The sequence below is a fragment of the Scyliorhinus torazame genome, chromosome 9, assembly GCF_047496885.1.
Source record: "Scyliorhinus torazame isolate Kashiwa2021f chromosome 9, sScyTor2.1, whole genome shotgun sequence".
Taxonomy (NCBI): domain Eukaryota; kingdom Metazoa; phylum Chordata; class Chondrichthyes; order Carcharhiniformes; family Scyliorhinidae; genus Scyliorhinus; species Scyliorhinus torazame.
The window spans coordinates 224946382-224974080 of record NC_092715.1 but is presented as its reverse complement, the minus strand read 5'-3'; the positions used below and the strand labels follow the sequence as shown (position 1 = coordinate 224974080).

Sequence of the window (27699 nt, the reverse complement as noted above, 5' to 3'; positions counted from 1 at the left end):
GATTACAGAGGTTGAGTTACCAGGCGAGATTACTCAAATTAGACCTGTTATTAGAATTCTGAAGGCTGAGGGGCGATCTGATCAAAGTGTTCAAGATATTAACAGGGAAAGACAGGGTAGATAAAGATAAACTATTTCCACTGGTTGGAGATTCTAAAACCAGGGCACATATTCTAAAAATTAGGGTTAGACAGTTCAGGAGAGATGTTAGGAAGAACTTCTTCGCTCAAAGAAACAGCCCCCACAAACAGTAGTTGAAGCTAGATCAGTTGTATTAATTGTTAAGGAATATGGACTTAAGGCAGGTAAATGCAGTTAGGTCACAGATCAGCCATGATCATTGAATGGTGAGACAGACTCGAGGGGCTGAATGGCCTACTCCTGTTCCGATGGAACCTTTATATTAGAGCGCTTATAGTAACTCTCTACTTGGATTTAATTACGAAATGACCCCAGGAAATGATATTGCCGGTGAATCACAATATTCACTTGGCACTTGACAATAATGTGGTAAAACAGCCCCTCTGATACCAAGGGATTTAAAACTGACGAATCTGGTAAGAACAATTAATTTAAATAGGAGACTGATAGGTTGTACCTTTATTTTCATTATTGGTGAGATCTTTGCAGCATTTTTCAAGTTGAAGGACTGTAAATAAAGATGATCTCAAAGAGTTTGAATACCAGATGTATTTATGATATATTGTTTTGTGTTTGGGTAGCGAGGGCATAATATCAAAATTTGTTCCAGACTCAAATAGTGAATATACTTAACTGTGAATAAGATAGACAGATTGATAGATTAGGAGATATTGGATCATGAAATTAGTATAAAAACTGGTAAGTCATGTTACATTTGTACAAAACCTTGGTAAGGCCGCACTTGGAATGTGCGCACAATTCTGGTCGCCACACTACAAGAAGGATGTGGAGGCTTTGGAGAGGGTGCAGAGGAGGGTTACCAGGATGATGCCTGGTCTGGAGGGTGTTAGCTATGCGGAGAGCTTGAATAGACTCGGATGTTTTCATGAGAAAGACTCGAGGTTGAGGGGTGACCTGATTCAGGTCAACAAGGTTATGAGGGGCAGGCGCTCTTTCCCAGGTTGGAGGGGTTGGTCACCAGGGGGCATAGGTTTAAGTTCCGTGGGGCAAAGTTTAGAGGAGATGTGCGAGGCAGGTTTTTTTACGCAGAGGGTGGTGAGTGCCGGGAACGTATTGCTAGATGAGATTGTGGAAGCAGATACGTTAATGGCGTTCAAAAGACATCTTGACAAATACATGGAAGGGTTTGGGCAAAGGATGGTATCATGACCGGTACAGGTCTGGAGGACTGAAGGGTCTGTTCCTATGCTGTATTGTCCTTTGTTCTAATGTAGAGAAATGCAAGTTGACAGTTTTGGTGAAGGAATAAGGAGAAGTATTATGGGCCAGGGTTTAGAGAACCCCAAAGTCTTTCATGGAGTTCACCTGACCCACAACTTTTACTAGATTGTGGTATGGGGAGCACATGGCCCACTCTGCAGGTGTGGTATAGCAGAAATGGAAAAGTATTTTTTAAAGCGAAACAATGTTTATTCTATGAACTCAAGTTAACCTATTTAAAACATACAGTGAATATCTTAGCAACCATCAATTCAAATACAACCCCAAAGAATACAACACTAAGTAATCCTTTAAGCTTTCCTTTTAACATCCATAAGACTTAAAACACCTTTTACCAGAAGCACATCAGGTTAAAGTCACTACTGTTATCAGTTTTAAATCACCAGGATCGATTTACAGTCTTTAGATTACAGAGAGAGACTCTAATACACCTTCTGGCTGTGACTGCAGCTATGCAGCTCTGAAAACAAAACTAAAACACACCCTACAGCAAACAGCCTAAAATGAAAGTAAAAAGCTGACAGACAGACAAGCTCCACCCACACTCTGACATCACTGATAAACACCCATTTCTTAAAGGTACTCTCACATGACAGAAGCTACATGAACTAAATGGTAAAACTTAAAAAGAACTGGAGAAGCAAGAGACTTCAGGCTTCATATACACAAATCTTTCCAGGTGGCTGGACAGCTTACTAAAGCTGTGGAAAAAGCAGCATGTGGAATGCTAGGTGTTATAAATAGAGTACAATCTAAACAAATTTTCAGTTGGGTGACAGTAGGAATATTGCCCTCATTTGCTTCCTTTACTTGAACTAAATGTCAAGGCTGTGGAGAGAGATTCACAAGGATGAAACATGGATGATAGAGTTATGAGCAGAGATTAAAGACAGTGGAGCTCTTTTCATTAGAACAAAGAAGATTAAAATGTGATTCAAAATTATCAAGGTTTTTCTTAAGGCAAATCAGGAAAAGCTATTTCGACTGATTGCTGTGTTACTAACTTGACGGTTTAAGACCATCATTAACAGAATGAATAAAGAGAAGAGCAGATGTATTTCTTATGCAAGGGTTGTTATAATATGGAATACCCGAACAGAAATAGTGACGGATGTGAAATCCAAATGACCATTTAAAAAGAAATGTTGGAATATAAAAGACTGTATGTAGGGAGAAGGCAGAGTTATGGGACTGTGGATTGGCCGTGCAGGGAGATAGCACAAATGTGATGGAATTGAATGCCTTCCTTACATAAGAACATAAGAACTAGGAACAGGAGGAGGCCATCTGGCCCCTCGAGCCTGCTCCGCCATTTAATGAGATCATGGCTGATCTTTGCGGACTCAGCTCCGCTCTCCGGCCCGTACACCATATCCCCGAATCCCTTTATTCTTTAGAAAGGCATCTATCTTTTTCTTAAAAACGTTTAAAGAAGGAGCCTCAACTGCTTCACTGGGCAAGGAATTCCAGAGATTCACAACCCTTTGGGTGAAGAAGTTCCTCCTACACTCCGTCCTAAATCTACCTCCCCTTATTTTGAGGCTATGCCCCCTAGTTCTGCTTTCCCCGACCAGTGGAAACAACCTGCGCGCATCTATCCTATCTATTCCCTTCATAATTTTATATGTCTCAATAAGATCCCCCCCGCATCCTTCTAAACTCCAATGAGTACAGTCCCAGTCTACTCAACCTCTCGTCATAATCTAATCCCCTCAACTCTGGGATCAACCTAGTGAATCTCCTCTGCACTCCCTCCAGTGCCAATATGTCCTTTCTCAGGTAAGGACTGAACACAATACTCCAGATGCGGCCTCACCAACACCCTATACAATTGCAGCATAACCTCACTAGTCCTACCGACCTCCTTATTTAAACAGTGGTGTCATGTTTGCTACTTTCCTTCTGTAATGTGATTTTATGACCAGCGTAATTTATTAATCAAATACAGCTGAATCACTGTGGTGCAAATGTACTGTGATGGCAAATGAGCAATTTCTTTTAGAGCTGGCATTTGAAGGAATGGCGCTCGCGCGAGTCCAACTTATTGTTCCCAAAACACAAGGATGGCAAACCACTGTGGAGTTAATCGGTAACTCAATCAAGCGGGATGCAAAAGTTTAAAGGGGAGATTAACCTCTTTATTTGAATTCCAGTCAATGAGAGTAACCTGTTTACAGAAACAGTGTGTGAGAATGCAGCAGCATTACTGGTTGAACACTGCATGTTGAAACCCAACTAAAGGTACTTTGACACACCGTTGCCTTCTGTGTCAGCAGCAGTGCAGACTTCAGTCCTTATGTTTCAACCACAGTAAACATCTTTATTGATTTGATTGATCTGAAAGCTGCAAAGCACAAGAAAACCGAAGTAGCTGAATCTGTGGCTCGATGGTAATAATAAACTCTGCTTGTGGTGTCCCAGAGAATTGAGGGTAGTGAGCCCATTTGAAGGACATGACCAGCAGTTTGTCTCATCTTTCAGATCAACTTGTCTGTCTTCGGTTTCCAAGTGAGGTCTCCAATTACTACTTCACTGTAGGAATTTGAGTTCCTGACAGCAGAAATATTACACCAGGATGGGTAAACCAGATCACCACAAAGAAAAAGTGCCAATTATTTACTTTTTTGTGGAATATAAAGGCCATAAATGATGTGTAGATGGAATGCAATGATATCTTAGATTTCTTATTGATTCTGCTGAACTGCTTTCAGGTTTATCGGTCACCTTTCCCAAAATAAAATTTGCATTGCAGCCTCATTGAAGAGTTCTTCAAGAGGAAAATTCATGGAAATGTAAAGGACTCCTGAAAATACCAATATTCTATAATCTTTATTGTCACAAGTAGGCTTACATTAACATTGCAATGAAGTTACTGTGAAAAGCCCCTAGTCGCCATATTCCGGAGCCTGTTTGGGTACACAGAGGGAGAATTCAGAATGTCCAAATTACCTCCCACATGTCTTTCGGGACTTGTGGGAGGAAACCGGAGCACCCGGAGGAAACACAGACCGACACGGGGAGAATGTGCAGATTCCTCACAGACAGTGACCCAAGCCGGGAAGTGAACATGGGACCCTGGAGCTGTGAAGCAACTGTGCTAATCACTGTGCTAAACCTTATTGGTTTCTAAGCAGTAGTACGAATGGAAGTGTAAATGCTAAAATAATTCATATCACTGACTTCTTTTGATGAATATATGTTACGTTGCAATCCCCTTCCGTATTTACTCACTTGCTACTTAACCTGACAGCATTCTTTGCCTCCTGGTCATGCCCTTTATCACACAAATGCCACAAGGATTGTCTTTGCCCAATTTCATCTCGAAAGGAACCGCTTTTAAAGTAGTTGTTCGAATGTCATCCAGTAAATGTTGACTGGATTGCCTTGAGATATCCTATTTTATTAAACAAAAACCTTTATTGGCAGGGTATGCTGATTCAGGCAGTTCATGGAATCCAGATGTTGGCAAGAGCATATTGTTGCACTTAGGATACTATTTGGAGAAAGGAGCATTTGGATGGCTTTTCTTTCTAAATATTCACTAGACCTCTCACCATACCTTTTTATTTTGTTGTTGCTCTATCTATCTTTCAGTAATGAGCTGGCATGGTGGCACAGTTTTTAGCACTACTACCTCACAGCGCAAGGGACCGGGTTCAATTCCGGCCTCGGGTGACTGTGTGGAGTTTGCACATTCTCCCCGTGTTTGCTTGGGTTTCCTCCGGGTGACTGGCCGATTCCGAAGATGGTTACTTACCTCCTCAGATCCCCACTTCAGTCAGTTCACTAGCTTCATGTTTTTAAATAGGTGTACTGAACGGTGCCCGGGTGATTGCTCGCTGGGAAGGCAGATAGATCACAGGAGGCCATTCGATAGGGGGTCTTTCTCGTCAATGGGATGGAGATTGGTCTTAATCGGTGATTATTGGTTCCCCGCCATGCTGCAGCAGGATGCAGATCTCGCCAATGGGAGTGGACCAGTTAGATCAAAAACTGATTGGTGCCTGGCGTGGTTCCTGATTTCGGCCTCTCCTGCTTGATAGATTGGGGAGAGTTACTTAAAGGGATAACAGTGGATAGGCAATGGTAAACATTCAAGGAAGGTATGGGGGAACTGCAGCAACTGTGCATTCCTGTCTGGCACAAAAGCAAAATGCGTAAGAGGGCCAATCCACGGCTTACAAAGGAAATTAGAAATAGTATCCAATACAAGGAAGAAGCATACAGATTGGCCAAGAAAGATAATAGGTCTGAGGATTGGGAGCAGTTTAGAATTCAGCAACGAAGGACCAAGGGATTGATTAAGAAGGGGAAAATACAGTACGAAAGTAAGCATAAACACTAACGTTAAAAATTTCTATAGATATGTGAAGAGAAAGAGATTGGTAAACAGAAATGTAGGCCCCCTATAGACAGAAACAGGGGAATGCATAATAAGGGACAAAGAAATGGCTGAGCATTTGAATACGTACTTTGGTTCTGTCTTCACAAAAGAGGACATAAATCAGACACCAGAATTGTTGGAGAATGAAAAGTTTAGTGAGAGGGAAGAACTGAGGGAGATCATGTGCTTTGCTGAAGTTTTTTCATTTGCAACATCACTACAATTATCAAGCAGAGGAAATTGTCTTCCTTCATTAGACTAGGCCAAGGACATATTTATATTCTGGTTTTGTTCCACTGAAAATGCTTTTCATATTGTGTGACTGTTGATGCTCTGATTCTGCCTTGAATATGTTGGTGGGATGGGGAAGGGAAAGTCTTGATTTAGATCCCTGCGAGCTGGGAATAACTGTGATTTGGAGAACTTGATTCAAGTGTATTCTGCAACATTGTTGTTGGCATCAGCTTGAGTTGCTCACACAATTGGCTCCTTCATTCCCTTATTCAATGAGGTGGTAAAAGCTGTTAAGTCCTTAGATGTGGTGTTGCAATTATCTTCTCCAATTTGGTGCAGACAATTCAGCTACTGCTTCATGCATGCTCTATATGGGAACCAGATGGGGTTCACTTTGGTTTGTTTATTTTAAAATAATGCAATAAAATGTGTTCTATATGAAGTGAAAATGCAAAACTAAATGGGTTGTTTATTTTTTGATTCTGGTATTGGAACATAGAAAATTGGAGCAGAAGTAGGCTGTTTGGCCCATCGAGCTTGCTCCGCCATTCATTATGATCATGGCTGATCATTCAGTAACCTGTTTCCATGCATATCTTTTGATCCCTTTAGCCTAAAGAGCATTATCTAACTCCTTCTTTAAAACTTACAATGTTTTGGTCTCAACTGCTTTCTGTGGTAGAAAATTCCACAGGCTCATCACTCTCTGGGTGAAGACATTTTTCCTCATTTCCGTCTCTGAGAGTCTGGGTACTAATTTCTGTGACTAAATTTGTATGCAAATCCTTCACATTCTGATGTACATATGATGCACTGTTTCTGTTGATTTGCTGCTGAAACCTTAATCTATGCCTTTTAATGGCCCTAGGCTTGATTTTTCCAGTGCTCTCCCATCTAGCTTCTAATCTTTACCCCATATAAGTGTGTGCTCATCGATAACTTGCAGCAAGTCCCATTCACCCATCAGCCTGGCAGTGACCCCTGATCCAACAATGCCTCTCTTTTTGTTGTAAGAACTCATCCTTGTTTTCAAATCCCTACTTGGCCTTGTCCTTCCAGCATTACAACCTTCCAAGACCACTCTGCCCCTTCAATTCTGCCCTCTTGTGCACTCCTGATTTTAATGATGTCATCATTGACTGCCGAGATTTAAACCCTGTAATTGCCTGAACCTTTGTCTCCTCTGTTAAGATGCTCCTTAAAACATACTTCTTGGTCACCAGTCTTAATATTTTGTTCCGTGACTCAATATTAAATTTAATAACATTCCTGTGAAACACCTTGGACGTTTCTATTCTGTCAAACTATAAATACAAGTAGTTCTAAACTACAAGTTGTTGTTGTTGTACATGGTGAAATTCCCAGGAAAACAGATTGGAATAATTTACATTTTTTTATGTATCATTGAGTTTGAGCTAACTTTCTGTTGGTTTTCAAAGTAGTATGTAGCGTAAAGGGTTGGATTGGGGGTCGATGAGCTCAGTTGTCTGGATGGCTGGTTTGTGATGCGGGGCGACGCCAACAGCACTGGTTCAATTTCTGTACCGGCTGAGGTTATCCATGACTCTTGCGCCTTGCCTGAGGTGTGGTGACCCCCGGGTTAAATCGCCACCAGCTAGCTTTCTTTCAAAAGCAACCTGTGGTCATCGAGGACTATGGTGACTTTCAATTCCAGTGTAAAGGATGCGACTGAAAGCAATTCTAAAAAGAATGTCTTGTGAAATTGATGTTCGCATTGCTGACTGCACAAGAATTTGAGATGTTGCATTTATGATGGATTCTAGATTCAGACTGCAGGCCTTGGAAGTTAAACTAAAAAGTAGAGCTTTATTTAGAAGATGTTAATACTACAGGCTGCGATGTTAGACTGCCCATTTGCTCACGCAAATGGTCAGTGACGTCCGTTACGTTATCGTTCTCTTTAAGTTCAGCCACAAGGCTGCTTGTGAGAAAACACTAAAAACACTATGAATACACAACATTTCCTCTCCCTTTAAATCAAAGGTTCCTGACACAATGCAGTGTACCATTAACAATCAATTAGCAACATGAACAATCGATCAACAACAACAGTCAATACGTCAGAGGTTCCAGAGGCCATAGTTCTCTGCGTGATTGTCGACGAATCTCAGCTTCAGCTTTGTGGCACTTGCTGCAATCTCTGGTGTCTTTGGCTTGGTGTGAGGGTCTTCAGTGGTTATCTTAACTGGAGTCACCGTAGTGGTCTGAGGTTAATTCGGTGTTTGATTCGCAATTTAGGTGTTGTTAATTGGTTTGGTTAGTGTCATGTTCTCAGGAAGGTCAAGGTTGTTTCTTTGCACAGCTGGATTTGGACTCTGTTAGTTCTACCTTTGGCAGATTGGTTCTTGTCGCCAAAAGTTGATCCGCATACCTTCTCTATATTACATCATAGAAACATAGGAATTTGGAGCAGAAGTAGGCAATTCAGCCCTTTGACCCTAATCCCCCATTCAATCAGATCATGGCTGATCTCTTCTTGGTCTCAAATCCACCTCTCCACCTGTTGCCCATATCCCTTTAACCTTTTTTAATCAGAAATATATCGGGTGGCACAGTGATTGGACTGCTGCCTCACAGCCTCAGGGTTTCCGGTTCAATTCCGGCCTCTGATGACTATGGAGTTTGCACTTTCCTCCGGGTGCTCCGGTTTCCTCCCACAGTACAAATATGTGCAGATTAGATGGATTGGCCATGCTAAATTGCCCCTTTGTGTCCAAAAAAGGTTTGGTGGGGTTATTGGGTTGTGGGGATAGGGTGGAGGCATGGGATTATGTATGGTGCCCTTTTCAAGGGCTGGTGCAAACTTGGTGGGATGAATGACCTCCTTCTGCACTGTAAATTCTATGATCTTATCTCCTTCTTAATATCATTTAATGACTCCGATTCCACCGCACTATGGGGCAGCAAGCTCCACAAATTCACCATCCTCTGTGAGAAATAGTTTCTCCTCATCTCAGTTCTAGATCTTAGGTTTATACGGTACAGGAGACTGGTCCTGCCTGTGCTAAGGTGGCAGGAATTCACTTTTCACTTGTGTAACTCCTTGCCAGAATTTCCTGACACAAGCGAAATCACAACGGGCAGGATTCTCCATTTGGGAGAGTATGCTCACCTGCTGGAGGTGAATTGCAACCGGTTTAGAATCCCCCTGTGGGTGGGGAGGTCCCCCTATTCCAGGGGTACCTGGGAGAAGGGTGTGCGGTGGTGGGTCTGGTAGGAAGACTATCTCTTTTGTCCTTACAATAACACGTCTTCAAGTAATTGATTTAATGCACATTTATCTTAATAATGGTAGGATGATGATTCTCATTCCCCTGAGGAGACAACCTGCCTGTGCTGATAACTCAAGTCTTTGGGTGGAATATGGCTTTAACTTGAGGTTTTCTCCTGAAGTCTTGCCTCGAAGCACCATGTGCATAACTTCTGACAGTACTGGATCACTTCTTGTATGCTTCTTCTTCTGTCCTGTGGTTACAGAAGTGTTATCTGTCATGATATGCAGACACACACATAATGATATACAGACAAGCAGCTAATGGACACAGAGAACAGGACATGACCAATAAGCAGGCAGGACACTCTGGGGTGGGATCTGACTATAAAAGGCACGAGGCACTCACACTCTGCCTCTTTCCACTGATGAACATCTAGAGAGTCAGTCAAGGGTGTTGTTACAATCTCACAACTCCACCACGTGGTTAAGAGCTAGTCTGGTTCAGTCAGACAGAGTAACCACACTTAGGTTAGCAGAGAGTCGAACTCAAGGAGACCTGTGCTAGTGGTTCAATCAATCAGATTGAACTAACTTTAAGGTCTGAAGTATCTTTCTGATCTAAGCTGCATCCAGTTGCAGTCAGTGTTAGACCAGTGTACTGAACACGGCATGATACCAGGAGACTACTAATTTAAGGTGGCTTACCTCAGTCCGTTCTGTGACGACCAACAAATGTATCCCGGCACCATGGAGAAGATTCAGGCTCCTCACCAGCTCAGGACCTCCGGCAATCTCAGTGCCAACTGGCGGACATTCAAGCAAAAGTTTCTGCTGTACATCACAGCCTCAGACCTCGAGGGTGCGTCTGATGCAAGAAAGGTGGTGCTTCTTCTCTCAACAGTGGGTGATCAAGCCATCGAACTCTTTAACTCGTTTAACTCCACCAAAGTCTAGGACAAGACAAAGTTTCAGACCATCCTGGACAAGTTTGATAGTCTCTGTGAAGTGGACAATTAAATCTTCGAGCGCTACATATTCAAACAACATCTTCAAGGTAAAGATGAATCTTTCAATGCCTTCTTAACTAGCCTCCGCCTGCTTGCGCTGTCCTGCAACTTTGGTGATATTGCTGACTCCATGATCAGAGAACAAATCGTGTTTGGAGTTCACTCTGTTCCTCTGAGAGAGCAGCTGTTAAAAATCAAGCATATGACCCTGCCAGTCGCGATTGAAACATGTGCAGTGCATGAGCAAGCAGAAAATCGGTATTCCCAATACAAATCAGCTGAAAATGAGAAAGTGAGTGTGCAGGCCATCTCCTGGATGCAGCGCCTCACATTGAAGACAGCGGCCATCTCGCGCGATTTTCCCGGAACCCCAACATGCGCGATGCGAACGGAATAACGAAGCGGCCGATCGCACTGCGCATGTGCGACGACGTACACCGCGTCATGACGCCGACGTCATGACATGCCCGAACTGTGGCAACGCCCACTTAAAGGGACACAGCCCTGCAAGAGGCAGGCGATGTTTAAACTGCGGGAAGCCTGGACACTATGCAGCCTTGTGCAGGTCTGCACCACCAGGCAGAGGCCAGCGCTCCCAATTCCGTCAACGGCGCATCCAGAATGTGCAACGATGATTACAGGATTCTGATCCTGGCAGTACAACGGATCCAGAGGACGCGTGCCTGGAGTCCGCCTACCGAGAGGGCATCATTACCACACGTGAAGGTGCCACACCTAACTCATCTCGCATTCAGTCCATCCTCGCTGTGGATTCGGAGGATGAATGGCGTGCGGTGATGCAGGTCAAGCTGGACACCGGTGCTTCTGCCAACCTCCTCTCACCGGCAGACTTCAAACGCATCAAGAAGCCCCCCAAGGTACTTCCAGCAGCTTGCCAACTCCTGGACTATAACGGTAATGCCATCACGGCACTGGGGTCCTGCCATCCACTCGTCTCCAACCAGAGTACTTATGCACAGCTAAGGTTTGAAATTGTCAAGCCGGACAGGGCATCCCTACTGGGCGCGCATGCCTGCAAAAGGCTAAAGCTGGTGCAGCGGGTTTATTCAACGACATCCTCCAATGTTGACCTTCAAGCTGACATTGACGACATCCTCGCTCTCAGTATCCAGATGTGTTTGATGGGATGGGCACTTTGCCATATCGGTACAAGATCCTACTGCGACCTGATGCCAAGCCAGTGGTCCATGCACCACGCTGGGTCCCGGCTCCGCTGAAGGAGCGCCTGCATTGATCCCAAGGATCTCAACCAGAATATAATGCGTGAACACTACCCCATCCCGAAGCGGGAGGAACTCGCCAGTGAGATGGCACATGCACGGTTTTTCACGAAGTTAGATGTGTCACATGGATTCGGGCAAATCCAGCTGGATGAGTCCAGCAGAAGGCTCTGCACCTTCAACACACTGTTTGGCAGGTACTGCTATAACCGTATGCCGTTCGGCATTGGAGATATTTCATCGCATCATGGAGCAGATGATGGAGGGCATCGAAGGCATTTGTGTGTATGTGGACAACATCATCATATGGTCCACGACCCCTGAGGAGCATGTTTCCCGTCTCCGGCAGGTATTCCACCGTGTCCACGCCAATGGCCTGAAGCTGAACAGGGCCAAATGTTGCTTTGGCATGTCGACACTCAAGTTCTTAGGAGACCAGATCTTTCAGCAGGGCGTGTGCCCCGACACAGACAGGGTCAAGGCCATCGCAGCCATGAAGGTCCCGGAATACAAGAAGGCGGTATTGCGCTTCCTGGGCATGGTCAATTTTCTGGGCAAATTCATCCCAAACATGGCCTCACACACGATGGCCCTACGAAACCTAGTGACGAAGTCCACTGCCTTCGAGTGGAAGGCAGTACATCCGGCAGAGTGGTTGGAGCTGAAAGCCAAGCTCACCACTGCACTGTATTGGCATTCCTCGACCCAGACAGGGAAACGAATATCTCGACAGATGCGAGCCAGGATGCATCGGTGCGGTCCTGCTGCAATGCAGTGACATTTCATCCTGGGCACCGGTTGCCTACGCATCAAGGGCAATGGTGCCCACCGAACAAAGGTATGCACAAATCGAAAAGGAATGCCTGGGCCTTCTCACTCGCATTCTGAAGTTTCACGACTATGTCTATGGCCTGCCGACATTCACAGTCCCCTGGTCCGCATTAACCACAAGGACCTTAATGACATGACGCCTCGGTTGCAGCGTATCCTCCTCAAATTCCGAAGGTACGACTTTGACCTGGTCTACACGCCTGGCAAGGAGCTCCTAATTGCCGATACACTGTCCCGCTCCATCACCGTGCCCAGTGAACCACTGAACGTCATCCGGCAAATTGAGTCACAGGTTGAGTCACAGGTACAGCTGTGTGCTAGCACCCTCCCGGCATCTGATGAGAAGGTGATTCGTATCCGTGAGGAGACCGCCAAGGACCCCCTCTTGCAATGTGTTATGCAACACCTAGCCAATGGCTGGCAAAAAGGACAGTGCCCTCAATTTTTCAATGTAAAGGACGACCTGACGGTGGTTGATGATATCCTTCTCAAACTGGACCGGATTGTAATTCCACACAGTCTCCAGAACTTGGTGCTCCGTCAAATCCATGAGGGCCACCTGGGTGTGGAAAAGTGCAGGCAGGCTGTCTACTGGCCCGGGATCAGCCAGGACAACGCGAACATGGTCCTTAACTGTGCGACCTGTCAACACTTCCAGCCAGCGCAGAGTAAGGAGACTGCAGCAGCATGAAATCAAAACCTCTCCGTGGTCCAAGGTTGGCACTGACCTCTTTCATGCAAATGGTCGTGATTACGTGTTAATCATTAATTACTTTTCCAATTACCCTGAAGTCGTGAAGCTCTCAGACCTCACATCTCAGACCGTCATCAAGGCCTGTAAGGAGACGTTCTCCAGGCATGGTATCCCACTCACTGTCATGAGTGACAATGGCCCGTGCTTCAGCAGCCATGAATGGCCCAGTCCTATCAGTTCAAACACGTCACTTCCAGCCCACACTATCTGCAGTCAAACGGAAAAGTTGAGAAAGGGGTGCACATAGTGAAGCAGTCAGTCAGTTAAGTTACCCTGGAAATGACCCCCTGCTGCTGCAGCTCCTTGACCTGTTCCTTCAGGCGCTCCTTCATCTGCAGGGCCGCGGACTCTGTGTCTGACATTCACCTTGCGCTGCTTGCGTATAGGGCGACCCCACTGTCCACTGGCATGTCGCCGGCTCAACTCCTGATGAACAGGGACCTGCGAAAGACACTTCCAGCCATACACGTGCCCAACCTCTGTCACCTCCCGGTGCTGCAGAAGGTGCAGCAACTCCGAAACTGGCAAAAACAGGGCTATGATGCTCATGCCACCGATTTGCCCGTGTTACCCCCGTCAGACACTGTCCGGGTCAAGATCCCTGATGGAGTTGGTATGTTGTGCGTCTGGCTGATGGTGCTGTTCGACGAAACAGACGGGCACTGTGCAAAGTTGCCTGCCCGCAACCACATTCTTCTCCGTTTCCTTCTGTTGTTTTGCCACCTTCTGATACCTCGACTCACGAGGCCATCAGTCAGGCTTCAATCCCGCCCATCAAGGCGCTGTCGTCCCCACCACCACCTCTCCGGCGGTCGACCAGGATCAGACGTAAGCCACAGAGACTGGACTTATGAACATTTGTTCTGTTTGTTATGTTCTGTGTTCTCGCATTAGACAGCTGTTTTCACATGTACATGTGTTCACATCCACTGCATGTATATATATTAATATTGGCCTATTCTTGTAAATACGTTCACATATGTCATCCAAACATTAAAAAAAAGGAGAGATGTCATGATATGCAGACACACACGTAATGATATACAGACAGGCAGCTAATGAACACAGAGAACAGGACATGACCAATAAGCAAGCAGGACACTCAGGGGTGGGATCTGACTATAAAAGACACGAGGCACTCACGCTCCGCCTCTTTCCGCTGATGAACATCTAGAGAGTCAGTCAAGGGTGTTGTTACAATCTCACACCTCCACCACGTGGCTAAGAGCTAGTCTGGTTCAGTCAGACAGAGTAACCACACTTAAGTTAGCAGAGAGTCGAACTCACAGACAACTGTGCTATTAGTTCAATAAACCTGATTGAACTAACTTCAAGGTTTGGAGTATCTTTCTGATCTAAGCTGCATCCAGTTGCAGCCAGTGTTAGACCAGTGTACCTAACACAACATTATCTACTTGCTCAAAGTTTACGCACAAACTGTTTATCAACACATTAATTAGTAAGGACTGCCAGTAGAATCCATCTGCGATCCCATGAAGATTTGACTGACAATACTTGATCATGTATGTGTGTGATGATTAGACAATTACCAACTCTGCATTCTGCTCATGCCAGTGACGTTCAAAAATCATTGTTAGTGGACGATGGTCCATCAACAAAGTGAATTTCCTCCCATATATGAATTGACAGAATCATTTTCTTCCAAAAATGATTCCGAGGGTTTATTCTCTGTCTGCGCATAATTGTTTTCGGCTTTATTCAAGGTCCTTGACACCAATGCTACAGGTTTCTCTTCACCTGTGGGCATTAAGTGGGAAACCGCAGCCCAAACCCCAAAAGGTGATGTATCATATACCAGTTGCAGGGTTAAATATGGATCAAAATGTGTCGGGACTTCTGACTTGAGTGGTGCCTTTTTGGCTTTCACAAATGCTCTCCCACATTGATTCTCCATTTCCACGTTTTATTTTGACAAGGTAGATTGTGCTGCAAGGGTTTTAGAATAGGCAATAAACCTTCCGTAGTAATTTAGTAAACCTAAATAAGATTGAAGTCGGTTGACATTTGAGCTGCAGGTGCCTCAGAAATGCTTTTGATTTATGAAGGCAATTATGCAGTCCCTTGGCATCGATGACATGACCCAGATATTCAGTTGAAGATTAGAAAAATTCACGTTTTTCTTTTCAGACTCTTAATCTATAATCTTCTAATCACTGGAGTGAGGCATCTAGGTTGTGGTGATGTTCTAACTCATTCTTCCCAATAACCAAGATGCCATCCAGGTAACACTGGACTTGTCTAATCCACTTAAGGTTTGGTCTATTGCTTGTTGGAATAACGCTGGCACTGAAGTGATGCCAAATAGTAATCTTTTGTATCGAAATAACCGTTTGTGTGCCACAGTCAGGAACTGTTGTGAATCCTTTTTTAAAAAAAAATATTTTATTCAAATTTTTCGGCCAAACAAAACAGTACAAAGGTTTTTCCCTTTTTACAGTAACAAAACAATATAAATAACAGCGACCGTTTTTTAACAAGTAAGTAAATATTATATATACTAAATGGCAACTGCCATAATAAAAATAATAACTCTCCCAAATAATAAAATCAAACAATCCAATATACATAACCAAGTACAAATATCTATACATAAACACCCCTGAGGACCCGCCAGGGCCCTCCCCCCCCCCCCCCCCCCCCCTCACCTGGGTTGCTGCTGTTACCTTCCCATTTCCTTTATCGTTCTGCGAGGTAGTCAATGAACGGTTGCCACCGCCTGGTGAACCCTTGCGCCGAACCCCTTAGTGCAAACTTTATCCGTTCTAGTTTTATAAACCCTGCCATGTCATTTATCCAGGTCTCCACGCCCGGGGGTTTGGCTTCCTTCCACAAAAGCAATATCCTTCGTCGGGCTACTAGGGACGCAAAGGCCAAAATCGTCTCCTGCACTCCCGGCTCTTCTGCAACCCCAAATATAGCCAACCCCCAGCTTGGCTCGACCCGGACCCCCACCCCCTTTGAAAGCACATTCGCCACCCCCACCTGAACCCCTGCAGTGCCGGGCATGACCAAAACATGTGGGTGTGGTTTGCCAGGCTTCTCGAGCATCTCCCACACCTATCCTCTACCCCAAAAAATTTACTGAGCCTTGCTCCGGTCATATGCGCCCTGTGCAAAACCTTGAATTGTATCAGGCTAAGCCTGGCGCACGAGGACGAAGAGTTCACCCTACGTAGGGCATCTGCCCACAGCCCCTCTTCAATCTCTTTCCCCAGCTCTTCTTCCCATTTTCTCTTCAGCTCATCCACCATGATATCCCCCTCGTCTCTCATTTCCCTGTATATGTCTGACACCCTACCATCCCCCACCCATGTCCCTGAGATCACTCTATCCTGAATCTCCTGCGTCGGGAGCTGCGGGAATTCCCTCACCTGTTGCCTCGCAAAAGCCCTCAGTTGCATGTACCGAAATGCATTCCCTTGGGGCAACCCATATTTTTCCGTCAGTGCTCCCAGACTCGCAAACGTCCCGTCTAAGAACAAATCCCTCAGTTGCACAATCCCAGCTCTCTGCCATGCTCTAAATCCCCCATCTATTCTCCCCGGGACAAACCTATGATTATTTCTTATCGGGGACCGCACCGAGGCTCCCGTCATTCCCCTATGCCGTCTCCACTGCCCCCAAATTTTCAGTGTTGCCACCACCACTGGACTTGTGGTGTATTTCTTCAGGGTGAACGGCAACGGTGCCGTCGCCAGTGCTTGTAGGCTGGTTCCTTTGCAGGACGCCATCTCCAATCTCTTCCACGCCGCTCCCTCCCCTTCTCCCATCCACTTACACACCATTGAGACATTGGCGGCCCAATAGTACTCACTTAAGTTCGGAAGTGCCAGTCCCCCCCTATCCCTGCTACGCTGCAAAAACCCCCTCCTCACTCTCGGGGTCTTCCCAGCACACACAAAACTCATGACACTTTTCTCGATTTTCTTGAAAAAAGGAATCTCGGGAGGACTACCATTTTGACCGCCTTTACCCTACCCACCAGTGACAGGGGCACCATGTCCCATCTCGAAAAATCCTCCTCCATCTGTTCCACCAATCGTGTTAGATTAAGCCTATGTAAGGTTCCCCAACTCCTGGCTATCTGAATCCCTAAGTACCGGAAATCTCTTGTTACCTTCCTCAGCGGTAAATCATCTATTCCCCTGCTCTGCTCCCCCGAATGCACCACAAACAACTCACTCTTCCCCATATTCAATTTGTACCCCGAGAATTCCCCAAACTCCCTGAGTGTCCGCATTATCTCAGGCATCCCCTCCACCGGGTCCGCAACATACAGCAATAAATCATCTGCATACAATGATACCCGGTGTTCTTCTCCTCCCCTGAGTACTCCTCTCCACTTCCTGGAGCCCCTCAGTGCTATGGCCAGGGGCTCAATTGCCAATGCAAACAGTAACGGAGACAGGGGACACCCCTGCCTCGTCCCTCTATAAAGACGGAAGTAGTCAGACCTCTGCCTGTTCGTGACCACACTTGCCACCGGGGCCCTATACAGCAGCTGTACCCATCCAATAAACCCTTCTCCAAAACCAAATCTCCTCAACACTTCCCACAGATAGTCCCACTCCACTCTGTCGAATGCTTTCTCGGCGTCCATCGCCACCACTATCTCCGCCTCCCCCTCTGGTGGGGGCATCATCATCACCCCTAGCAGCCTCCGTATGTTCGTGTTCAGCTGTCTCCCCTTAACGAACCCAGTTTGATCCTCGTGAACCACCCCCGGGACACAGTCCTCTATCCTCGTCGCCATCACCTTGGCCAGGAGCTTAGCATCTACGTTCAGAAGGGAAATGGGCCTGTAGGACCCACACTGCAGCGGGTCTTTTTCCTTCTTCAAAAGTAGCGATATCATCGCCTCTGACATAGTCGGGGGCAACTTCCCCCTTTCCCTGGCCTCATTAAAGATTCTCGTCAAAAGCGGGGCCAGTAGGTCCAAATATTTCCTATAAAATTCCACCGGGAACCCATCCGGTCCCGGAGCATTCCACGCCTGCATGCTCCCAATCCCCTTTACCACCACCTCCATCTCAATCTGTGCTCCCAGTCCCACCCTCTCCTGCTCCTCCACCTTCGGGAATGATCCAGGAAACACATCATTCCCTCCTTCCCTTCCGGGGGCTGAGTCTTATATAACCTCTCATAGAATGCCATGAACACCCCGTTCACTCTCTCCGCTCCCCGTTCCATCTCTCCCTCCTCATCTCTCACCCCACCTATCTCCCTCGCCGCTCCCCTCTTCCTCAATTGGTTGGCTAGTAGCCGACTCGCCTTCTCTCCATACTCATACTGTACACCCTGTGCCCTCCTCCACTGTGCCTCTGCCTTACCCGTGGTCAGCAGGTCAAATTCCACATGTAACCTTTGTCTTTCCCTGTACAGTCCCTCCTTCGGTGCCTCTGCATATTGCCTGTCCACCCTCAGAAGTTCTCTCAACAATCGCTCCCTTTCTTTACCCTCTTGCTTCCCTTTATGTGCCCTTATGGATATCAGTTCCCCTCTGACCACCGCCTTCAACGCCTCCCAGACCACTCCCACCTGAACCTCTCCGTTGTCATTAAGCTCCAAGTACCTTTCGATATACTCCCTCGCCCTTAGACATACCCCTTCATCCGCCAATAAGCCCATATCCATTCTCCAGAGTGGGTGCTGTTCTTTTTCCTCTCCTACCTCCAGGTCTACCCAATGTGGAGCGTGGTCCGAAACGGCTATGGCCGTATACTCCGTCCCTGTCACCTTCGGAATCAGTGCCCTTCCCAAGACAAAAAAGTCTATCCGTGAATATACCTTGTGAACGTGGGAAAAAAATGAGAACTCCTTACTCCTTGGCCTAATAAATCTCCAGGGGTCTACTCCTCCCATCTGCTCCACGAAGTCCTTGAGCATCCTGGCCGCTGCCGGCCTCCTCCCGGTCCTGGACCTCGACCGGTCCAGCCCTGGATCAAGCACCGTATTGAAGTCTCCCCCCATTACCAACTTTCCCGCCTCCAGGTCCGGGATACGCCCGAACATACGCCTCATAAAGTTTGCATCATCCCAGTTGGGGCGTATACGTTCACCAGAACCACCGCCTCCCCTTGCAATCTGCCACTCACCATCACATATCTACCCCCACTATCCGCCACTATGGTCTTTGCCTCAAACAGTACCCGTTTCCCCACTAAGGTAGCCACCCCCCTAGTCTTCGCATCTAAACCCGAATGAAACACCTGCCCCACCCATCCTTGACCTGGTCTATCAGTTTCAGGTGCGTCTTCTGCAACATAACCACATCTGCCTTTAATTTCTTTAGGTGTGCGAGTACCCGTGCCCTTTTAATCGGCCCGTTCAGCCCTCTCACGTTCCACGTGATCAGCCGGGTTGGGTAACCCCCCCTTGTCGACTAGCCATCCCCTTTTTTAACCCAGCTCCTCACCCGGTTCCCACGTACCTGTATATCCCACCGACGGTGCCCCCCCCGTCTCGACCACCCCGTCCCATAACAGCTCCCCCTTCTTCTTAGCAGCAGCAACCCAGTTAACACCCCCCCCCCCTCCGCTAGATCCCCCTCTAGCGTAGTTGCACCCCCCATGTTGCTCCCAGAAGTCAGCGAACTCTGGCTGACCTTGGCTTCCCCCTTTGTCCTCAGCCCCTCACTGTGCGAGGCCCCCTCCTTCCTGCGTCCCTGTTCCTGCCACAATTACCATAGCGCGGGAGCAAAGCCCGCTCGGCCCCGCCCCTAATGACGCATTTCCCTTCTCCTTCCCCTTTCCTTCCCACCGGCGCCCACAGTTCCTCATACTCTTCTCTCCCCCCCCCAACGAGGGGAAGAGAGAAAAGTTACAGGATCGAAGAATTAACAAATTGACAAATCATCCCCTTCCCCTTCCTTGCCCCACATAATCACCCCACCACTTTATCCCAGAAGCTCTTTCTCTCGCCAGACTATTCCAGCTTCTCGTCCACAATGAATGTCCACGCCTCTTCTGCCATCTCAAAGTAGTGGTGCTTCCCTTGGTGTGTGACCCACAGTCTCGCCGGTTGCAACATTCCAAATTGAACCTTCTTTTTGTGAAGCACCGCCTTAGCCCGATTGTAACTTGCCCTCCTTCTCGCCACCTCCGCACTCCAATCACCGCGTTCTCCCACCTACAGCTCCGAGTTTTCTTCGCCCATCTGAGGACCGTCTCTCTGTCGTTGTAGCGGAGAAACCTCACCACTATAGCTCGAGGTATTTCTCCAGCCTTTGGTCTTCGCGCCTGAACTTGATGGGCTCCTTCCACCTCCAAAGGGCCTGTCGGGGCCTCCGATCCCATTAGCGAGTGAAGCATCGTGCTCACATATGCCCCGACATCCGCCCCCTCTGCGCCTTCGGGAAGACCCAGGACTCTTAAATTCTTCCTCCTCGAATTATTCTCCAGTGCTTCCAACCTCTCCACACACCTTTTGTGCTGTGCCTCATGCGTCTCTGTCTTCACCACCAGGCCCTGTATTTCATCTTCGTTTTCAGCAGTCTTTGCCTTCACGACCCGAAGCTCCAGCTCCTGGGTCCTCTGCTCCTCCTTTAGCCCTTCAATCGCCTGTAATATCGGGGCCAACACCTCCTTCTTCAACTCCTTCTTCAGCTCTTCCACACAGCGCCGCAGGAACTCTTGTTGCTCCGGGCCCCATAACAAACGGCCACCTTCCGACGCCATCTTGCTTCGAGCTTCCCTTCCTTGCCGCTGCTCCAGAGGATCTTCTGCAATCCGGCCGCTATCCTCTCCTTTTTCCATGTGTATCCGGGGGGATTCCCTTCTAGTTTACCGCACAGTGATTTTGGCCGTTTAAATTGCCGTTGGGGCTCCTATCAAGAGCCCAAAAGTCCGTTCCAACGGGAGGTGCCGAAACGTGCGACTCAGCTGGTCATTGCCGCACCCGGAAGTCCCAAATGTTGTGAATCCTGATCCACATTAATTTGAAGATGTGTTTGACTGAGGTAAATTTGACTGAAGTGTTGGCCTTCACCCAGCCCAGTGAATAAGTCATCAAGCAGGGGTAGAGGGTACTGCTCTACACACAGTACAAGATGAATAGTGACTTCAAAATTGCCACAAATGCATACAGATCCGTCTTCTTTTTATCAAGGGTACGGTCGCCCAATCACTGACATTAATGAGTTCAAGAATTCCTGTTCTGACCAGGTGTTCTAATACTGCCTCTCCCTTAGGTCTGATTGCGTATGGCACTGACCAAGCCTTTCAGCATCTTTCCTGACCCTCTTCCTTGATCTTCTGTTTTACTGAAACATTCTTCATGCTTTCCAGCTCACCCATGAAAACAATGGCATGTTTCTTCAAGATTTTGGTGGGCCTGATTCGGAATCTGTCATCAGGTTTACCTCGGCTCAATTTAATCTGAACTTTTCCAGCCAAATTCTTCCCAATAGTGCCAGACAATTTTCTTTGACTGTGTGTGCAAAGATCTGCCATCTGTCCATTTAATTGCACTGTTACAACAGTCAATGTGAGGTCATCCATTTTGGTAGGATTAACAGCAAAATGGACTATTATTTAAATAGTAAAAAATTGCAGCATGCTGCTGTGTAGAGGGATCTGGGTGTCTTTGTGCATGAATCACAAAATGTTGGTTTGATGGTGCAGCAAGTAATTAAGAAGGCAAATGGAATTTTGTCCTTCATTGTTAGAGGAATGGAGCTTAATAACAGTGAGGTTATGTTGCAGCTGTATAGAGTACTGGTGAGGCTACACTTGGGAGTACTGTGTACAGTTTTGGTCTCCTTACTTGAGAAGGAACGTACCGGCACTGGAGAATGTGCAGAGGAGATTCACTAGGTTGATTCCAGAGTTGAGAGGATTAGTTTGTGAGGAGAGACTAAATAGATTGGGGCTTTACTCACTAGAATAAGGGGGGAATCTTATAGAAAGATATAAAATTATGAAGGGAATAGATAAGAGAGAACATAGACCATACAGTGCAGAAGGAGGCTATTTGGCCCCTCAAGTCTGCACCGACCCACTTAAGCCCTCACTTCCACCCTATCCCCGTAACTCAGTAACCCCTTCTAACCGTTTTGGACACTATGGGCAATTTAGCATAGCCAATCCACCTAACCTGCACGTCTTTGGACTGTGGGAGGAAACCGGAGCACCCGGAGGAAACCCACGCAGACACGGGGCGAACGTGCAGACTCCGCACAGACAGTGACCCAGTAGGGAATTTAACCTGGGACCCTGACGCTGTGAAGCCACAGTGCTAGCCACGTGTGCTACCGTGCTGCCCAAATAGAAGCAGGGAGATTGTTTCCACTGGCGGTGAAATTAGAACTCGGGGATATAGCCTCAAATTAAGGGAGAGAAGATTTCGGACTGAGTTGAGGAGGAACTTCTTCATAGAACATAGAACTGTACAGCACAGTACAGGCCCTTTGGCCCACGATGTTGTGTCAAACTAGTCTGAAACTAAGATCAAATCAACCTACTCCCAATCATTCTAGTGCACTCCATATGCCTATCCAATAACCGCTTGAAAGTTCCGAAAGTGTCCGAGTCCACTACCATAGCTGGGAGTGTGTCCCACGCCCCAACCACTCTCTGAGTAAAGAACCTACCTCTGACATCCTTCCTATATCTTCCACCATGAACCTTATAGTTATGCCCCCTTGTAACAGCTACATTCACCCGAGGAAAAAGTTGTTGAACGTCCACTCTATCTATCCCTCTCATCATCTTATACGCCTTAATTAAGTCACCTCTCATCCTCCTTTGCTCCAATGAGAAAAGCCCTAGCTCCCTGATGTACCGTCAATTACCACGAGAGGAGAATGGTGAAGCAATCAAGGCTATATTGCACAAGATGTTGTGCCTCCCGCAGCTGGAACCAGAATGGAATCAGCGCAGGAGAGCATACACTTTTATACGTCGCCTGCTGGGCGGAGCCAGCAGGCAGGGATTTACTGTCATACCTGTAATATATGTAATACATACAATATACCACTAGTGGTGTCCACCACATTCACCTCCTGTTAAAAGAAAGTCCGGCGGGGTGACGAGAACTATTACAAATTAAGTCTGTCAGGGGCTTTGACCTTCCGCCGCGGTGATGTGGGCGCTGAAGTGGTCACCTGCGACTCTGGGAGCGTGTTGCCCTCTTATTCGTCACCCCTGATTGAATCCAGTGGGAGGACGGATCCCGCTGGGGTGAGGGCTGCGGTGAGGCTCGCTGGTGGGAGGGTGGGTGGCACAGGGGTGAATGTGGCAATCGGGAGCGTGGGGAGGGGGGAGACTGTCTTGGCGCCCGTCGGGGTGTGCCACGTAGGTGTACTGCGGGTTTGCATGCTTCCGGAGGAGGAAAGGTCCAGGAACTGTCAGCCATGTTGGGAGCGGGACCCTGGTGGTGGACTTCCTGGGGAAGGCAAACACAAGTTCATGAGGGGTCTCATTAGTGGCGGTGCAGAGGAGTGACCGGATGGAGTGGAGTGCGTCGGGGAAGACCTCCTGCCAGCGGGTGACTGGGAGATTTTTAGACTGCAGGGCCTTGACAAAAGGGAAGAACCGGGTGACCCCCAAGAGGCAGAGGTCATAGTGGAGAGCCCGGAGTCGGTCCACTGCGCTGGCACATGTACCGCGGGATAGGTCATCAGGAGACTTGTTGAGTTTCCCCGGGCGATACAAGATCTCATAATTATAGGTGGAGAGCTCGATCCTCCACCTCAAGATCTTGTCATTTTTGATCTTGGCCCGCTGTGTATTATTAAACATGAAGACAACCGACCGTTGGTCAGCGAGGAGAGTGAATCTCCTGCCGGCCAGGTAATGCCTCCAATGTCGCACATTGGGCCTCTTTTTCGACAGAGGAGTGCCGAATTTCGGAGGCATAGACGGTACGGGAAAAGAAGGCCACAGGTCTGCCCGCCTGGTTGATGGTGGCGGCCAGAGCCACGTCCGATGCATCGCTCTCCACCTGAATGGGGAGGGACTCCTCATCCGCGTGCATTGTGGCCTTGGTGATGTCCGCCTTGATGTGGTTGAAGGCCTGGCGGGCCTCAGCCGTCAGGGGAAAAACTGTATACTTGATGAGTTGGCCGGCCTTGTCCGCATAATTAGGGACCCACTGGGCGTAATACGAGAAAAACCCCAGGCATCGTTTCAGGGCCTTGGGGCAGTGGGGGAGGGGGAGTTCCAGGAGGGGGCGCATGTGGTCGGGGTCGGGCCCTAGGACTCAATTTTCCACTAAGTAGCCAAGGATGGCTAAGCAGTTGGTGCGGAACACGCATTTCTCTTTATTGTATGTGAGCTTAAGGAGTTTGGCGGTATGGAGGAATTTTTGAAGGTTTGCGTCATGGTCCTGCTGATCGTGGCCGTAGATGGTGACATTATCTAGGTACGGGAAGGTGGCCCACAGCCCGTACTGGTCAACCATTCGGTCCATCTCTCGCTGGAAGACTGAGACCCCATTGGTGACGCCAAAGGGAATTCTGAGGAAGTGATAGAGGCGGCCATCTGCTTCGAATGCAGTGTATTGGCGGTCCTCCAGGCAGATGGGGAGCTGGTGGTAGGCAGACTTCAAGTCAATTGTAGAGAAGACTCGATACTGCGCAATCTGATTGACCATGTCAGATATGCGTGGGAGAGGGTACGTGTCGAGCTGCGTGTACCGGTTGATGGTCTGACTGTAGTCAATGACCATCCTGTGCTTCTCCCCAGTCTTCACCACCACTACTTGAGCTCTCCAGGGGCTGTTGCTGGCCTCAATGATCCCCTCCCGCAGAAGCCGTTGGACCTCCGACCTGATGAAGGTCCTGTCCTGGGCACTGTACCGTCTGCTCCTAGTGGCGATAGGTTTGCAGTCCGGGGTGAGGTTCGCAAACCGAGAAGGTGGATCGACCTCAAGGGTCGTGAGGCCGCAGACGGTGAGGGGGGGGGGGCAAGGGTCCACCGAATTTCAAAGTAAGGCTTTGGAGATGGCATTGAAAATCCAGGCTGAGCAACAGGGCAGCACAGAGGTCGGGGAGGACGTAGAGCCAGAAGTTGCTGAACTCTACGCCCTGGACGGTGAGGGTCGCGATACAGTACCCCCGGATTTCAACGGAATGGGATCCGGAGGCCAGGGAGATTTTCTGGGTGATGCGGTGTACTGGGAGGGAGCAGCGCCTTACCGCAGTGGGGTGGATGAAACTTTTTGTGCTCCCAGAGACGAAGAGGCAGGTCGTCTCGTGCCCATTGATCTACACCGTCGTCGTAGCGGTCGCGAGGTTGCAGTGCCGAGACTGATCCAGGGTGATGGAGGCGAGCTGTGGAAGATGTTGGGAGGTCCCGGGCTGATCAGCGGTGGCGGAGGTAGCAGTAGGCGGTGAACAGCCAGACGAGACGGGGTCCTGAGGCGCGGTCCAAAATGGCGCCGAAGATGACGGCACCCACCGGGCGCACATGGCGGGCGGCATCAAAGATGGCGGCACCCACGGGCCGCATGTGGCTTGCGGTGGGGAAGATGGTGGCGCCCACGGGCCACACGTGGCTTGTGGAGGAGAAGATGGCGGCACCCCTGGGTTGCACGTGGCAAGGTGTAGAAATGCCGGGCCTGGAAACAGCGGCGACCGACGGGGCCTGGCAAACAGAAACAAAGTGTCCTTTCTTCCCACACCCATTGCAGGTCGCGCGCCGTGCAGCACTGCCTTGGGTGTTTGCTTTGTCCACAAAAATAACATTTGGGCCCCCAGAGTTGGCTGGCTGCCATGCGGCGCAGGCTTGCGGTGAGCTGGAGTCGGCAGTTGGTGGGGCCCACGATGCCCACGAGGGTGCCGCGCGGTCGGGGTTGTAGGACTCCAGGTTATGGGAGGCCACTTCTAGTGAATTTGCAAGCTGCCTAGTCTCCGCAAGATCGAGCTTACCCTCTTCCAGTAGTCGCTGGCGAATGTACGTAGACTGCATACCCGTGACATAAGCGTCTCTCATTAAAAGTTCAGTGTGTTGGACTGCCGAAACTGCCTGGCAGTCACAGTTCCTACCGAGGATCTGTAGGGCCCGCAAGAAATCATCCAGAGTCTCCCCGGAGAGTTGCCGTCTCGTGGCCAGGAGGTGCCTGGCGTACACTTGGTTCACCGGTTTAACGTAATGTCTATTTAGGAGCGTCATCGCTTCTGAGTAGGTGGGCGCATCCCGGATGAGGGGGAAAATTTCAGGGCTCACCCGTGAGTAGAGGGCTTGGATCTTCTGTGAGTCCGAGGGTTCTTCAGTGGCTGCTCTGAGGTAGCCTTCGAAGCAGGCTAGTCATAGGTCGAAGGTAGACGTGGCGTTGGCTGCGTGAGGGCTGATCTGCAGGCGATCAGGCTTGATTAGGAGATCCATCTTTTAAAATCTTGTGCAATAAATTGATGTGCCGTCAATTACCACGAGACGAGAATGGTGAAACAATCAAGGCTTTATTGCACAAGATGTTGTGCCTCCCGCAGCTGGAACCAGAATGGAATCCGCGCAGGAGAGCATACACTTTTATACGCCGCCTGCTGGGCGGAGCCAACAGGCAGGGATTTACCGCCGTACCTGTAATATACGGGCAGTGCCTTAATACATACAATATACCATTAGTGGTGTCTACCACACTCCCTCAACCTTTCCTCATAAGACCTACCCTGCAATCCAGGCAGGATCCTGCTAAATCTCCTTTGCACCCTTTCCAATGCTTCCACATCCTTCCTATCATGATGTGACCAGAACTGCACACAATACTCCAAATGTGGTCTAACCAAGGTTTTGTACAGTTGCAGCATAACCTCACGGCTCTTAAACTCAATCCCCCTGTTATTAAATGCTAACACACTATCACCCAAAGGGTTGTGAATCTGTAGAATTCCCTGCCCAGTGAAGCAGTTGAGGGTACCTCATTGAATGTTTTCAGGCAAAGGTAGATAGATTTTTGAGTAATTAAGGAATTAAGAGTTTCACTGAGGGGGCGGGTAAGTGGAACTGGGTCCACAAAAAGATCAGCCATGATCTTAATGAATGGCAGAGCAGGCTCAAGCAGCCAGATGGCCTACTCCTGCTCCTAGTTCTTATCGACACGGCCTCTTAACGGAACCACTCCAACACTATATCTTCAAGGATTGCAGAGGAATATGTCAGATCTTTTCTTGATAAACGGTCTCTGGCACCAGTGAGATGGCTGCCCCAATGTCCACCTCCATCTTTACCGGCTGACCGTCCGGTAATGTGTGACACAATATCGGTTTGTTGCACCTTCAATAATTAGTACGTTTAATGACAGTTCAACTTTGGGCAGCACGGTGGCGCAGTGGGTTAGCCCTGCTGCCTCATGGCGCCGAGGTCCCAGGTTCAATCCCGGCTCTGGATCATTGTCCGTGTGGAATTTGCACATTCTCCCCATGTTTGCATGGGTATCGCCCCCACAACCCAAAGATGTGCAGAGTAGGTGGATTGGCCACGGTAAATTGCCCCTTAATTGGAAAAAATGAATTGGGTACTCTAAATTTATTTGGGCAGCACGGTAGCATTGTGGATAGCACAATTGCTTCACAGCTCCAGGGTCCCAGGTTCGATTCCGGCTTGGGTCACTGTCTGTGCGGAGTCTGCACGTCCTCCCCGTGTCTGCGTGGGTTTCCTCCGGGTGCTCCG

At 48.2% G+C, this 27699-nt stretch overlaps 1 protein-coding gene across 9 annotated transcripts in view; it reads left to right on the top strand.

Annotated features, from left to right (window-relative positions):
- LOC140429750 (adhesion G protein-coupled receptor L3-like) overlaps positions 1-27699 on the top strand; it is a 1506492-nt gene that overhangs the window by 574736 nt on the left and 904057 nt on the right. The window lies entirely within an intron of this gene.